This window comes from Salvelinus fontinalis, chromosome 2 (assembly GCF_029448725.1).
Source record: "Salvelinus fontinalis isolate EN_2023a chromosome 2, ASM2944872v1, whole genome shotgun sequence".
Classification (NCBI taxonomy): domain Eukaryota; kingdom Metazoa; phylum Chordata; class Actinopteri; order Salmoniformes; family Salmonidae; genus Salvelinus; species Salvelinus fontinalis.
In genome coordinates, this window is record NC_074666.1 from 17194567 (window position 1) to 17208472 (window position 13906).

Consider the following 13906-nt stretch of genomic DNA (forward strand, 5'->3'; position numbering starts at 1 on the left):
GGGGTTTTAGGCTGGGTCTCTGTACAGCACTTTGAGATATCAGCTGATGTAAGAAGGGCTATATAAATACATTTGATTTGATTTGATTGGGGGTCCCATAGGGCGGCGCACAATTGGCTAGGGGTAGGCCTTCATTGTAACAAAATAATTTGTTCTTAACTGACTTGCCTAGTTCAATAAAGGTAAAATAATTAAATATGTCGTGGAACTTTCTAGTTAGCGTGCCCAAGCGTACCTTCAGAATTATTTGGCAATCATCATTTATTCGAAAAACTGTTTCTGTTTTTTTTTTTCACAATAAAGAAAGTTTGACAGAAGAATGCAGCCTCGGATATATTTTTTAATCCGATCTGTGAAACATTTTCTCCTGAAGCTGTTGTTTCAGTTCCAACGTTTTTGTTGTTGTTGTTGCGACATTGCATTTTGTAGAATAAACCCGAGTCAATTGAAACCTACTTCCATTGTGTCATACAGTATTCAGCTAGTTCCCATGACAAAATACTACAGTATACTATGGTATAAATACTGTAGTTTTCAAAGTAGTGTTAAAAAAAAAATTTTTTTTAATAATGTAGTATACTGTAATATACTGTAGTATTTACAGTTAACTGTAGTATAAATACTGTAGCTAAAGAAAACGGTAGTATATACTATAGTAATTAATGTAGTATTTACTGTAATATACTGTAGTATTTACAGTTAACTGTAGTATAAATACTGTAGCTAAAGAAAACGGTAGTATATACTATAGTAATTAATGTAGTATTTACTGTAATATACTGTAGTATTTACAGTTAACTGTAGTATAAATACTGTAGCTAAAGAAAACGGTAGTATATACTATAGTAATTAATGTAGTATTTTTGCAGATTCTACTATACTGTAGTATTTACTGTAGTGTTTTTGCGGACTGTAATATAATGTAATTATTTTCCTGTAGTATTTTATTAACTTTGAAAGTGGAGCCTATCTCCTTGAGTAAACCTACTGGAGAAATACTAACAGATCACATTTTCCATAAACTATAGGTAGGTAGGTAGGTAGCTTGGTAGGTAGGTAGGTAGGTAGGTAGGTAGGTAGGTAGGTAGGTAGCTTGGTAGGTAGGTAGGTAGGTAGATAAGTAGGTAGATAAGTAGGTAGGTAGGTAGGTAGGTAGGTAGCTTGGTAGGTAGGTAGGTAGGTAGGTAGGTAGGTAGGTAGGTAGATAAGTAGGTAGATAAGTAGGTAGGTAGGTAGGTAGGTAGGTAGGTAGGTAGCTTGCTAGGTAGGTAGATAGGTAAGTTGGTTAGGTAGATAGGTAGATAGGTAGGTAGCTTGCTAGGTAGGTAGGTAGGTAGGTAGGTAGGTAGGTAGGTAGGTAGGTAGGTAGGTAGCTTGGTAGGTAGGTAGGTAGGTAGGTAGGTAGGTAGGTAGGTAGGTAGGTAGGTAGGTAGGTAGATAGGTAGGTAGGTAGGTAGGTAGGTAGGAAGGTAGGTAGGTAGGTAGATAAGTAGGTAGGTAGGTAGGTAGGTAGGTAGGTAGCTTGCTAGGTAGGTAGATAGGTACGTTGGTTAGGTAGATAGGTAGATAGGTAGGTAGCTTGCTAGGTAGGTAGGTAGGTAGGTAGGTAGGTAGCTAGGTAGGTAGCTAGGTAGGTAGCTAGGTAGGCAGGTAGGTAGGCAGGTAGGACGGACAAGGATTCTGATAGATCATCACTTCTGTTCTTTTCTATAACATGTATGGAACACGGTATGGAACACGGTATGCTCTATACTTGGCGTGTAAGTTCCTCACTTATGGATGGCACAAATTAGGATTTGCGGGAGGGGAATGGGCAGGGTATATGCAAATTAAATAGTGTAGTATTTCCAGTGCTATAGTTTAAAAAACTGTGGTGTTTTTACGGACATTACTGTAGCATGTACAATAGTATTCTACAGTATACTACAACATTCTTTAGTATATACTACACATGATCGAGGGATACTTGTCACGGCCGTTGAAGGAAGAGGACCAAGGTGCAGCGTGGCGAGCGTACATATTCCTTTTATTAATCAAAATGACGCAGAACAAAAACAATAAACACTACAAAACAAACCGTGAAGCTCAAAGGCAAAGTGCCATAAACAAAGTCAACTTCCCACAGAACACAGGTGGGAAAAAGGGCAGCCTAAGTATGGTTCTCAATCAGAGACAACGATAGACAGCTGCCTCTGATTGAGAACCACACCCGGCCTAACACAAAGAAATACAAATAATAGAACATAGAATACCCACCCCAAATCACACCCTGACCAAACCAAATAGAGACATAAAAAGGATCTCTAAGGTCAGGGCGTGACAATACTACAGTGTGTAGTACAGTATAATAAACTACAGTTTTATACTACAGTTTACTCCAGAATTATATAGCAAGTACTCTAGTATTATATACTAAACTATAGTATTTTTTCATGCAGGGGTACATAGGGATAACGTCCTCTCTGTTTCCCATGCAGGTACATAGAGGTAACATCCTGTCTGTTTCCCATGCAGGTATATAGAGGTAACATCCTGTCTGTTTCCCATGCAGGTATATAGAGGTAACATCCTGTCTGTTTCCCATGCAGGTACATAGAGGTAACATCCTCTCTGTTTCCCATGCAGGTATATAGAGGTAACATCCTGTCTGTTTCCCATGCAGGTACATAGAGGTAACATCCTGTCTGTTTCCCATGCAGGTATATAGAGGTAACATCCTGTCTGTTTCCCATGCAGGTATATAGAGGTAACATCCTGTCTGTTTCCCATGCAGGTACATAGAGGTAACATCCTGTCTGTTTCCCATGCAGGTACATAGAGGTAACATCCTGTCTGTTTCCCATGCAGGTACATAGAGGTAACATCCTGTCTGTTTCCCATGCAGGTACATAGAGGTAACATCCTGTCTGTTTCCCATGCAGGTACATAGGGACAACATCCTGTCTGTTTCCCATGCAGGTACATAGAGGTAACATCCTGTCTGTTTCCCATGCAGGTATATAGAGGTAACATCCTGTCTGTTTCCCATGCAGGTACATAGAGGTAACATCCTCTCTGTTTCCCATGCAGGTATATAGAGGTAACATCCTGTCTGTTTCCCATGCAGGTACATAGAGGTAACATCCTCTCTGTTTCCCATGCAGGTATATAGAGGTAACATCCTGTCTGTTTCCCATGCAGGTACATAGAGGTAACATCCTCTCTGTTTCCCATGCAGGTACATAGAGGTAACATCCTGTCTGTTTCCCATGCAGGTATATAGAGGTAACGTCCTCTCTGTTTCCCATGCAGGTATATAGAGGTAACATCCTGTCTGTTTCCCATGCAGGTATATAGAGGTAACATCCTGTCTGTTTCCCATGCAGGTATATAGAGGTAACATCCTGTCTGTTTCCCATGCAGGTACATAGAGGTAACATCCTGTCTGTTTCCCATGCAGGTATATAGAGGTAACATCCTGTCTGTTTCCCATGCAGGTATATAGAGGTAACATCCTGTCTGTTTCCCATGCAGGTATATAGAGGTAACGTCCTGTCTGTTTCCCATGCAGGTATATAGAGGTAACATCCTGTCTGTTTCCCATGCAGGTATATAGAGGTAACATCCTCTCTGTTTCCCATGCAGGTATATAGAGGTAACATCCTGTCTGTTTCCCATGCAGGTATATAGAGGTAACATCCTGTCTGTTTCCCATGCAGGTACATAGAGGTAACATCCTGTCTGTTTCCCATGCAGGTACATAGAGGTAACATCCTGTCTGTTTCCCATGCAGGTATATAGAGGTAACATCCTGTCTGTTTCCCATGCAGGTATATAGAGGTAACATCCTGTCTGTTTCCCATGCAGGTACATAGAGGTAACATCCTGTCTGTTTCCCATGCAGGTATATAGAGGTAACATCCTGTCTGTTTCCCATGCAGGTACATAGAGGTAACATCCTGTCTGTTTCCCATGCAGGTACATAGAGGTAACGTCCTGTCTGTTTCCCATGCAGGTATATAGAGGTAACATCCTGTCTGTTTCCCATGCAGGTATATAGAGGTAACATCCTGTCTGTTTCCCATGCAGGTACATAGAGGTAACATCCTCTCTGTTTCCCATGCAGGTACATAGAGGTAACATCCTGTCTGTTTCCCATGCAGGTACATTCGGGATGACATCATCTCTCTGGTTGGAGTTGAGTCATTTGTTGACTAGTACACTTTCACATGATCACTCTTGTCTGAACCATCCCTCTGTACAATGGGGAATGAATGAGTCATAAGATGTTCTACTGTTACCGTAACGATGCTAGTCTATCAGTCACTGTAGTGAATCCAAAGAAAAAAGTTGGGTGAGTAATTTTTCATCTTACGTTGTCATCATCCGGAATGTACCATTTTATGATGGGGGAGTGAATATTTAATAAATAACAGACTTGAAACCAAACAAGAACAGCGTCTGGAGAGGGGGAACAAAACGACATTAATGCTAACACGGGGATCAAACTGAGGAACAGACAGATATAGAGGAGGCAATCAATAAAGTGATGGAGTCCAGGTGATTCCAATGAAGCGGTGATGTGCCGTAACGATGGTGACAGGTGTGCGTAATGATGGGCAGCCTGGTGACCTCGAGCGCCAGAGAGGGGGAGCGGGAGCAGGCGTGACACTCCAATTTTAAATCAACTTTTAAATCATACTATACGTTTCTGACTACATTGTTATATACCAGCTTTAAGAATTTGTGACCAAATATATATTTTTTTTTGACAAGACAAATAGAGTGTAAATAGTCTAATGAGTTCAAAGCAGGAACCATTAGTTTCTGCTAAAATATTTCACAATCACCAGAAGTTTATGTCACTTCCCTTCTGGTGGGTAGGAGTGTTGGGCCAGTAACCCGAAAGGTTGCTGGATCCAATCTCCCCGCGCTGACAATGTAAAAATCTGTCGTTCTGCCCTTGAGCCAGGCAGTTAAACCCACTGCTCCCCGGGCAGTTAAACCCACTGCTCCCCGGGCAGTTAAATCCACTTCTCCCCGGGCGCCGGAGACCTGAATGTGGATTAAGGCAGCCATCCACACCTCTCTGATTCAGAGGGGGTTGGGTTAAATGAGGAAGACACACCTCTCTGATTCAGAGGGGGTTGGGTTAAATGAGGAAGACACACCTCTCTGATTCAGAGGGGGTTGGGTTAAATGAGGAAGACACACCTCTCTGATTCAGAGGGGGTTGGGTTAAATGAGGAAGACACACCTCTCTGATTCAGAGGGGGTTGGGTTAAATGAGGAAGACACACCTCTCTGATTCAGAGGGGGTTGGGTTAAATGCGGAATACACATTTCAGTTGAATGCATTCAGTTGTACAACTAGCTGGGTTTCCCCCATTTCCCCATCCCAACACTAGGTTGACTATAGGTATTATCAGGTGGCACTCCTATCTCTGGCATGCTGTGATACACATACACACGCACATTCACACCTCCTCAGTGAGATGTCATAACAGTGTAATAATGCTGCTTGGCCACCCAGGCCCTTCCCTCTCCTCAACCTTAATCCCGGAAAATGAACCTTGGTGTTGTGAATGACAAAGGGACAACCCGGATCTCCTTGGCCGCATGCTCCAGCCTGTCTTCTAGCTTTATGTTTAGCCAGATGAGACATACCACATGTCTAGATGGCTCAACCACTGAGTCATAGCTACAACGCTAACTAGAAGGCCCAATCACTGCTGTCTACAGGGAGATCTGTAGTAGAAGGACCAATAGCTGCTGTCTACAGGGAGAGATGTAGTAGAAGGACCAATAGCTGCTGTCTACAGGGAGAGATGTAGTAGAAGGACCAATAGCTGCTGTCTACAGGGAGATCTGTAGTAGAAGGACCAATAGCTGCTGTCTACAGGGAGATATGTAGTAGAAGAACCAATAGCTGCTGTCTACAGGGAGATCTGTAGTAGAAGGACCAATAGCTGCTGTCTACAGGGAGATCTGTAGTAGAAGGACCAATAGCTGCTGTCTACAGGGAGAGATGTAGTAGAAGGACCAATAGCTGCTGTCTACAGGGAGAGATGTAGTAGAAGGACCAATAGCTGCTGTCTACAGGGAGATCTGTAGTAGAAGGACCAATAGCTGCTGTCTACAGGGAGAGATGTAGTAGAAGGACCAATAGCTGCTGTCTACAGGGAGAGATGTAGTAGAAGGACCAATAGCTGCTGTCTACAGGGAGATCTGTAGTAAAAGGACCAATAGCTGCTGTCTACAGGGAGATCTGTAGTAGAAGGACCAATAGCTGCTGTCTACAGGGAGATCTGTAGTAGAAGGACCAATAGCTGCTGTCTACAGGGAGAGATGTAGTAGAAGGACCAATAGCTGCTGTCTACAGGGAGAGATGTAGTAGAAGGACCAATAGCTGCTGTCTACAGGGAGAGATGTAGTAGAAGGACCAATAGCTGCTGTCTACAGGGAGATCTGTAGTAAAAGGACCAATAGCTGCTGTCTACAGGGAGATCTGTAGTAGAAGGACCAATAGCTGCTGTCTACAGGGAGAGATGTAGTAGAAGGACCAATAGCTGATGTCTACAGGGAGAGATGTAGTAGAAGGACCAATAGCTGCTGTCTACAGGGAGATCTGTAGTAGAAGGACCAATAGCTGCTGTCTACAGGGAGATCTGTAGTAGAAGGACCAATAGCTGCTGTCTACAGGGAGAGATGTAGTAGAAGGACCAATAGCTGCTGTCTACAGGGAGAGATGTAGTAGAAGGACCAATAGCTGCTGTCTACAGGGAGAGATGTAGTAAAAGGACCAATAGCTGCTGTCTACAGGGAAAGATGTAGTAGAAGCCCCAATAGCTGCTGTCTACAGGGAGAGCTGTAGTAAAAGGACCAATAGCTGCTGTCTACAGGGAGATATGTAGTAGAAGGACCAATAGCTGCTGTCTACGGGGAGTTCTGTACTAGAAGGACCAATAGCTGCTGTCTACAGGGAGAGATGTAGTAGAAGGACCAATAGCTACTGTCTACGGGGAGATATGGGAGATAATAGATTTATTGCTAATAGAATACAATAGACAATGTTAAAATAACATATGCACAGTGGTGGAAAAAGTACCCAATTGTCATACTTGAGTAAAAGTAAAGATACCTTAATAGAAATTGACTCAAGTAAAAGTGAAAGTCACCCAGTAAAATATTACTTGAGTAAAAGTCTAAAAGTATTTGGTTTGAAATATACTTAAGTATCAAAAGTAAATCCAATTGCTAAAATATACTTATATATGAAAAGTAAAAGTACACGTATAAATGGTTTCAAATTTCTTCTATGAAACTAATATTTTTAATTTACGGATAGGCAGCTGCACACTCCAACACTCAGACATCATTTACAAACGAAGCATTTTCTGTTTAGTGAGTCCGCCAGATCAGAGGCGGTAGGGATGACCAGGGATGTTCTCTGTTTAGTGAGTCCTCCAGATCAGAGGCAGTAGGGGTGACCAGGGATATTCTCTGTTTAGTGAGTCCTCCAGATCAGAGGCAGTAGGGATGACCAGGGATATTCTCTGCTTAGTGAGTCCTCCAGATCAGAGGCAGTATGGATGACCAGGAATGTTCTCTGTTTAGTGAGTCCTCCAGATCAGGGCAGTAGGGATGACCAGGGATGTTCTCTGTTTAGTGAGTCCTCCAGATCAGGGGCAGTATGGATGACCAGGGATGTTCTCTGTTTAGTGAGTCCTCCAGATCAGAGGCAGTAGGGATGACCAGGGATATTCTCTGTTTCGTGAGTCTGCCAGATCAGCGGCAGTAGGGACGACCAGGAATGTTCTCTTGATAAGTGCGTGAATTGGACAATGGTCCTGTCCTGCTAAGCATAAAACATTTTGTGTGTCAGGGAAAAGGTATGGAGTAAAAAGTACATACTTTTATTTAGTAATGTAGTGAAGTAAAAGTAAAAGTTTTCAAAAAATATAAATTGTAGAGATACCACTTAAGTAGTACTTTAAAGTATTTTTACTTAATTACTTTACTCCACTGCATATGTATTCCTTATAATGTACTATTGGAGAATCCTGTGAATTTAAATCAACTTTTTTTTAAACTATGATTCTAGTAAATCGGTACATCAGTAATACTTGCATTCCTGGAATAGCTAAATTATGTTAGACTAGACAGATTTCCAAACATGGTTATGAGAAACAACATGTTATTTTCTGTGGGAGGGAGGCCTTGAGAAGGGCACAGCAACTTCCCCAAATACCTCAAGGGGAATTCAGTGGGATGCCGAGTCATTTTTTATGTCGACATGCTTGAGACTAACGTCACCTAGCCTAAACCTACTGTACACGCCACATTATGACAAGTTCCATATGAAGAATAAGAGTATATTTTCTCCCGTGTGCGTCAGGTGTGTTTTCTCCCGTGTGCGTCAGGTGTGTCAGAGAACGCCTTCGTCCTCTTGCACCGTTCCTGCCGGTAACACCCACAAGTCAAACTGATCCCGAAGCACCGCGACGATTCCAGTTACCTTCTCAACTTGAGCGCGCGCGCTGTCACCGTAAACGAAAAGGTATGTCACGAACCCGTTCTTCTGTCCGCAGTGGGCTGCTATTATTTAAACCGATAAAGAACTTTCCGCTCATATCAAAAAAGTATACTGTCGCATGCAACGTGGTGTTATTACAAATATGTTATATGAATATGATTTTACCCGCTTATAACAAGAACTGAAGTGTTGACGTTCCAGACCTCTGAAATGTACAATAACGACTTTTAACTTGGCGCCAGCCTCCGACAATAACTCATTTATTTAATAAGTATAGCCTTAAGCGTTATATAATGAACCTTAGCCTATCATGTTGTGTTGAAGGTCTTTCTTTGGCTCCTGGGTATTATTATTGTAATGAAACAGGCAGGGAGCAGGTCTCGAACCCTCGACCTTCTAGCCCGAAGTCCAGCGCGGTATCGACTGTGCTCCAAAAGCATGCTGGAACGGCAGAGTCGATATCCGCCCTTATAAACCCAGGGTCGTTACAATATGTTCATAATATCATGTTTGTTCTTAGATAGCTTGTACTCTGCACTCAGTGATAACACAATGACTTGACTAATAGACTAGCTAAAATAAAGATCATCGAAAACACATTTAAAGGCACTGCTTGGCTCCTGCTGCTTGGCTAACATAGTGCTGATTGGTTAACAGTGCTGGTTGGCTAACAGTGCTGATTGGTTAACATAGTGCTGATTGGTTAACAGTGCTGGTTGGCTAACAGTGCTGATTGGTTAACACAGTGCTGATTGGTTAACACAGTGCTGATTGGTTAACACAGTGCTGATTGGTTAACATAGTGCTGATTGGTTAACATAGTGCTGATTGGTTAACACAGTGCTGATTGGTTAACATAGTTCTGATTGGTTAACATAGTGCTGATTGGTTAACATAGTGCTGATTGGTTAACATAGTGCTGATTGGTTAACACAGTGCTGATTGGTTAACATAGTGCTGATTGGTTAATATAGTGCTGGTTGGTTAACAGTGCTGATTGGTTAATATAGTGCTGATTGGTTAACACAGTGCTGATTGGTTAACATAGTGCTGATTGGTTAATATAGTGCTGGTTGGTTAACAGTGCTGATTGGTTAATATAGTGCTGATTGGTTAACATAGTGCTGATTGGTTAATATAGTGCTGGTTGGTTAACAGTGCTGATTGGTTAATATAGTGCTGGTTGGTTAACAGTGCTGATTGGTTAATATAGTGCTGGTTGGTTAACAGTGCTGATTGGTTAACATAGTGCTGATTGGTTAACATAGTGCTGATTGGTTAACATAGTGCTGATTGGTTAACATAGTGCTGATTGGTTAACACAGTGCTGATTGGTTAACACAGTGCTGATTGGTTAACATAGTGCTGATTGGTTAACATAGTGCTGATTGGTTAACATAGTGCTGATTGGTTAATATAGTGCTGATTGGTTAACACAGTGCTGATTGGTTAATATAGTGCTGGTTGGTTAACATAGTGCTGATTGGTTAACATAGTGCTGCTTGGTTAATATAGTGCTGATTGGTTAACACAGTGCTGATTGGTTAACACAGTGCTGATTGGTTAACATAGTGCTGGTTGGTTAACAGTGCTGATTGGTTAACATAGTGCTGATTGGTTAACATAGTGCTGATTGGTTAACAGTGCTGATTGGTTAACATAGTGCTGATTGGTTAACATAGTGCTGATTGGTTAACATAGTGCTGATTGGTTAACATAGTGCTGGTTGGTTAACACAGTGCTGATTGGTTAATATAGTGCTGATTGGTTAACATAGTGCTGATTGGTTAACATAGTGCTGCTTGGTTAATATAGTGCTGATTGGTTAACACAGTGCTGATTGGTTAACACAGTGCTGATTGGTTAACATAGTGCTGGTTGGTTAACAGTGCTGATTGGTTAATATAGTGCTGATTGGTTAACACAGTGCTGATTGGTTAACACAGTGCTGATTGGTTAACACAGTGCTGATTGGTTAATATAGTGCTGATTGGTTAACATAGTGCTGATTGGTTAACACAGTGCTGATTGGTTAACACAGTGCTGATTGGTTAACATAGTGCTGATTGGTTAACATAGTGCTGATTGGTTAACATAGTGCTGATTGGTTAATTTAGTGCTGGTTGGTTAACAGTGCTGATTGGTTAATATAGTGCTGGTTGGTTAACATAGTGCTGGTTGGTTAACACAGTGCTGATTGGTTAATATAGTGCTGGTTGGTTAACATAGTGCTGATTGGTTAATATAGTGCTGGTTGGTTAACACAGTGCTGATTGGTTAACATAGTGCTGATTGGTTAACATAGTGCTGATTGGTTAACATAGTGCTGATTGGTTAACACAGTGCTGATTGGTTAACATAGTGCTGATTGGTTAACATAGTGCTGATTGGTTAACACAGTGCTGATTGGTTAACACAGTGCTGATTGGTTAACATAGTGCTGATTGGTTAACATAGTGCTGATTGGTTAACATAGTGCTGATTGGTTAACATAGTGCTGCTTGGTTAATATAGTGCTGATTTGTTAACACAGTGCTGATTGGTTAACACAGTGCTGATTGGTTAACATAGTGCTGGTTGGTTAACAGTGCTGATTGGTTAATATAGTGCTGATTGGTTAACACAGTGCTGATTGGTTAACACAGTGCTGATTGGTTAACACAGTGCTGATTGGTTAACATAGTGCTGATTGGTTAACATAGTGCTGATTGGTTAACATAGTGCTGATTGGTTAATATAGTGCTGGTTGGTTAACAGTGCTGATTGGTTAATATAGTGCTGGTTGGTTAACAGTGCTGATTGGTTAACACAGTGCTGATTGGTTAACATAGTGCTGATTGGTTAACACAGTGCTGATTGGTTAACATAGTGCTGATTGGTTAACATAGTGCTGATTGGTTAACATAGTGCTGATTGGTTAACATAGTGCTGATTGGTTAACACAGTGCTGATTGGTTAACATAGTGCTGATTGGTTAACATAGTGCTGATTGGTTAACAGTGCTGATTGGTTAACATAGTGCTGATTGGTTAACATAGTGCTGATTGGTTAACACAGTGCTGATTGGTTAACACAGTGCTGATTGGTTAACACAGTGCTGATTGGTTAACATAGTGCTGATTGGTTAACATAGTGCTGATTGGTTAACACAGTGCTGATTGGTTAACATAGTGCTGATTGGTTAACATAGTGCTGATTGGTTAACATAGTGCTGATTGGCAAACATAGTGCTGATTGGTTAACATAGTGCTGATTGGTTAACATAGTGCTGATTGGTTAACATAGTGCTGATTGGTTAACATAGTGCTGATTGGCAAACATAGTGCTGATTGGTTAACATAGTGCTGATTGGTTAACATAGCGCTGATTGGTTAACACAGTGCTGATTGGTTAACAGCGCTCTCACCACTAGTCTACCTGCTGGTTACTGGCCCAACACTCTAACCACTAGGCTACCTGCTGGTTACTGACCCAACGCTCTAACCACTAGGCTACCTGCTGGTGACTAGTCCAACGCTCTAACCACTAGGCTACCTGCTGGTTACTAGTCCAACGCTCTAACCACTAGACTACCTGCTGGTGACTAGTCCAACGCTCTAACCACTAGACTACCTGCTGGTGACTAGTCCAACGCTCTAACCACTAGGCTACCTGCTGGTTACTGGCCCAACGCTCCAACCACTAGGATACCTGCTGGTTACTGTCCCAACGCTCTAACCACTAGACGACCTGCTGGTGACTAGTCCAACGCTCTAACCACTAGGCTACCTGCTGGTGACTAGTCCAACACTCTAACCACTAGGCTACCTGCCCGTTACTGGCCCAACGCTCTAACCACTAGGCTACCTGCTGGTTACTGGCCCAACGCTCTAACCACTAGGCTACCTGCCGGTTACTGGCCCAACGCTCTAACCACTAGGCTACCTGCCGGTTACTGGCCCAACGATTTAATCGTCTGTCTGTCCTAACGATTTAATTTGTTGCATTATTTTCTGTCACACTAGGAAGGCAGGAAGTAGACAGACCAGTAGAACTTGAATAGGACGTGTTTCTCAGAGAGCTCCTACTGCTGAACGTGTTGCTCTACCAGTGTGTCCCTCACGCATTCCTTGAAATGTTGTTAACATGTACCAGGTGGAAGGGAGTGGTCCCTTGGTCATTGTTGTTTAGTTGAGAAGTTAATTAATGGTTGTAAAATGCATACCTTCAGTCTGTATCAGTAAAGGTATGTTGGAGTACATTGAGCAGGCTACAGACAAGGTATAGGTCTGTACAGGTCACGCAGTAACAACTTAGAGATATAGTGGCTGTAACAGTGTTTCAGGACAACCTGGTAATCCAAAACACCATGATGTTGTTTTCAGAGCTAATGGGGAGATACAGTGTATGGTAATGGTGAGATACAGCGTATGGTAATGGTGAGATACAGTGTATGGTAATGGTGAGATACAGTGTATGGTAATGGTGAGATACAGCGTATGGTAATGGTGAGATACAGTGTATGGTAATGGTGAGATACAGTGTATGGTAATGGTGAGATACAGCGTATGGTAATGGTGAGATACAGTGTATGGTAATGGTGAGATACAGTGTATGGTAATGGTGAGATACAGTGTATGGTAATGGTGAGATAGGAGATACAGCGTATGGTAATGGTGAGATACAGCGTATGGTAATGGTGAGATACAGTGTATGGTAATGGTGAGTTACAGTGTATGGTAATGGTGAGATACAGTGTATGGTAATGGTGAGATACAGTGTATGGTAATGGTGAGATACAGTGTATGGTAATGGTGAGATACAGTGTATGGTGAGATACAGAGTATGGTAATGGGGAGATACAGCGTATGGTAATGGTGAGATACAGCGTATGGTAATGGTGAGATACAGAGTATGGTAATGGGGAGATACAGAGTATGGTAATGGGGAGATACAGCGTATGGTAATGGTGAGATACAGCGTATGGTAATGGGGAGATACAGTGTATGGTAATGGTGAGATACAGCGTATGGTAATGGAGAGATACAGTGTACGGTAATGGTGAGATACAGTGTATGGTAATGGTGAGATACAGTGTATGGTAATGGTGAGATACAGTGTATAGTGAGATACAGTGTATGGTAATGGGGAGATACAGTGTATAGTGAGATACAGTGTATGGTAATGGGGAGATAGAGTATAGTGAGAATAATTTGTTACTGCTGTGTTGATTCCTGAAGAAGTGAAAATACAAAAGGATGACTCGTTTGTGGTTCATTCATAAACCCTGTTAATGAGTAAAACAGATTAGTAGGACCATAATCCGGGTCCATTCATGAACCCTGTTATTGAGTAAAATTGATTAGTAGGACCATAATCCGGGTTCATTCATAAACCCTGTTAATGAGTAAA

The 13906-nt window shown here is 41.9% G+C and overlaps 1 protein-coding gene across 2 annotated transcripts in view; it reads left to right on the forward strand.

Moving 5' to 3' along the window:
* Window positions 1–8132: 8132 nt before the first annotated feature.
* LOC129813018 (myosin heavy chain, embryonic smooth muscle isoform-like) overlaps window positions 8133–13906 on the forward strand; it is an 80105-nt gene continuing 74331 nt past the window's right edge. The window contains exon 1 of one of the 2 annotated variants that reach the window (XM_055865133.1): window positions 8133–8539. The gene's annotated coding sequence lies outside the window, so the exon portion shown is untranslated. The remainder of the gene's footprint in view (window positions 8540–13906) is intronic. The other variant, XM_055865151.1, reaches the window with a different exon arrangement.